We start from the raw sequence: 3015 nt of genomic DNA on the forward strand, positions 1-3015 counted from the left end.
GAAGGTCAGAAGTGAAGCACCGGAATCTAAAAATAGTGTCACAGGAATGGTTCAAAACATAGACAGATGGAAGAGTCAGTCTTGTTGTATTTAAGTCGGCATTTTGCATTTTGTATATAATTCCGATGCAATTTGTGTGTTTCATCGTCTATAAGAAGGTCCAAGGGATACAGTACACCTGAAGTGAAGCATCGGAATCTATAATTAGTGTCACAGGAATGGTTCAAAACATAGACAGTAAGAAGAGCCAGTCTTCTTGTACTTAAGTCGGCATTGTGCCTTTTCTATTTAATTCCGATGCAATTTCTGTGTTTCATCGTCAATAAGAATGTCAGAGGGATACAGTAAACCTGAAGTGAAGCATCGGAATCTAAAACTAGTGTCACAGGAATGGTTCAAAACATAGACAGTAGGAAAAGTAAGTCTACTTGTACTTAAGTCGGCATTGTGCCTTTTCTGTTTAGTTCCGATGCAATTTCTGTGTTTCTTCGTCAATAAGAAGGTCCCAGGGATACAGTAAACCTGAAGTGAAGCATCGGAATCTATAACTAGTGTCACAGGAATGGTTCAAAACTTAGTCAGTGAGAAGAGTCAGTCTTCTTGTACTTAAGTCGGCATTGTGCCTTTTCTATTTAATTCCGATGCAATTTCTGTGTTTCATCGTCAATACGAAGGTCCAAGGGATACAGTATACCTGGAGTGAAGCATCGGAATCTATAACTAGTGTCACAGGAATGGTTCAAAACTTAGTCAGTGAGAAGAGTCAGTCTTCTTGTACTTAAGTCGGCATTGTGCCTTTTCTATTTAATTCCGATGCAATTTCTGTGTTTCTTCGTCAATAAGAAGGTCCAAGGGATACAGTAAACCTGAAGTGAAGCATCGGAATCTATAACTTGCGTCACAGGAATGGTTCAAAACATAGTCAGTAAGAAGAGTCAGTCTTCATGTACTTAATGCGGCGTTCTGCCTTTTGTATTTAATTCCGATGCAATTTCTGTGTTTCATCGTCAATAAGAAGGTCCAAGGGATTCAGCAAACCTGAAGTGAAGCATCAGAGTCTATAACTAGTGTCACAGGAATGGTTCAAAACATAGCCAGTAAGAAGAGTCAGTCTTCTTGTACTTAAGCCGGCATTGTGCCTTTTGTTATTAATTCCAATGTAATTTCTGTGTTTCATCGTCAATAAGAATGTCCAAGGGATACAGTAAACCTGATGTGAAGCATCGGAATCTATAACTAGTGTCACAGGAATGGTTCAAAACATAGACAGTAGGAAGAGTCAGTCGTCTTGTACTTACATCGGCATTGTGCCTTTTGTATTTAATTCCGATTCAATTTCTGTGTGACATCGTCAATAAGTAGGTCAGGGGGATACAGTAAAACTGAAGTGAAGCATCGGAATCTATAACTAGTGTCACAGGAATGGTTCAAAACGTAGACAGTAAGAAGAGTCAGTCTTCTTGTACTTAAGTTGGCATTGTGCCTTTTCTATTTAATTCCGATGCAATTTCTGTGTTTCATCGTCAATAAGAAGGTCCACGAGATACAGTAAACCTGAAGTGAAGCATCGGAATCTATAACTTGCGTCACAGGAATGGTTCAAAACATAGACAGTAAGAAGAGTCAGTCTTCTTGTACTTAATTCGGCATTGTGCCTTTTGTATTTAATTCCGATGCAATTTCTGTGTTTCATCGTCGATAAGAAGGTCCAAGGGATTCAGCAAACCTGAAGTGAAGCATCGGAGTCTATAACTAGTGTCACAGGAATGGTTCAAAACATAGACAGTAGGAAGAGTCAGTCGTCTTGTACTTACATCGGCATTGTGCCTTTTGTATTTAATTCCGAATCAATTTCTGTGTGACATCGTCAATAAGTAGGTCAGGGGGATACAGTAAAACTGAAGTGAAGCATCGGAATCTATAACTAGTGTCACAGGAATGGTTCAAAACGTAGACAGTAAGAAGAGTCAGTCTTCTTGTACTTAAGTTGGCATTGTGCCTTTTCTATTTAATTCCGATGCAATTTCTGTGTTTCATCGTCAATAAGAAGGTCCACGAGATACAGTAAACCTGAAGTGAAGCATCGGAATCTATAACTTGCGTCACAGGAATGGTTCAAAACATAGACAGTAAGAAGAGTCAGTCTTCTTGTACTTAATTCGGCATTGTGCCTTTTGTATTTAATTCCGATGCAATTTCTGTGTTTCATCGTCGATAAGAAGGTCCAAGGGATTCAGCAAACCTGAAGTGAAGCATCGGAGTCTATAACTAGTGTCACAGGAATGGTTCAAATCATAGACAGTAGAAAGACTCAGTCTTCTTGTACTTAAGTCGGTATTGTGCCTTTTGTATTTAATTCCGATTCAATTTCTTTGTTTCATCGTCAATAAGTATGTCAGAGGGATACAGTAAAACTGAAGTGATGCATCGGAATCTAAAACTAGTGTCACAGGAATGGTTCAAAACATAGACATTGGGAAGAGGTAGTCTTCTTGTACTTAAGTCGGCATTGTTCCTTTTGTATTTAATTCCGATGCAATTTATGTGTTTCATCGTCAATAAGAAGGTCCAAGGGATTCAGTAAACCAGAAGAGAATCATCTGAATCTATAACTAGTGTCACAGGAATGGTTCAAAACATAGACAGTAGGAAGAGTCAGTCTTCTTGTAGCTAAGTCGGCATTTTGCCTTTTGTATTTAATTCCGATGCAATTTCTGTGATTCATCGACAATAAGAAGGTCAGAAGTGAAGCATCGGAATCTAAAAATAGTGTCACAGGAATGGTTCAAAACATAGACAGATGGAAGAGTCAGTCTTGTTGTATTTAAGTCGGCATTTTGCATTTTGTATTTAATTCCGATGCAATTTGTGTGTTTCATCGTCTATAAGAAGGTCCAAGGGATACAGTACACCTGAAGTGAAGCATCGGAATCTATAATTAGTGTCACAGGAATGGTTCAAAACATAGACAGTAAGAAGAGCCAGTCTTCTTGTACTTAAGTCGGCATTGTGCCT

The sequence above is a fragment of the Schistocerca piceifrons genome, unplaced genomic scaffold, assembly GCF_021461385.2.
Source record: "Schistocerca piceifrons isolate TAMUIC-IGC-003096 unplaced genomic scaffold, iqSchPice1.1 HiC_scaffold_1544, whole genome shotgun sequence".
Taxonomy (NCBI): Eukaryota; Metazoa; Arthropoda; class Insecta; order Orthoptera; family Acrididae; genus Schistocerca; species Schistocerca piceifrons.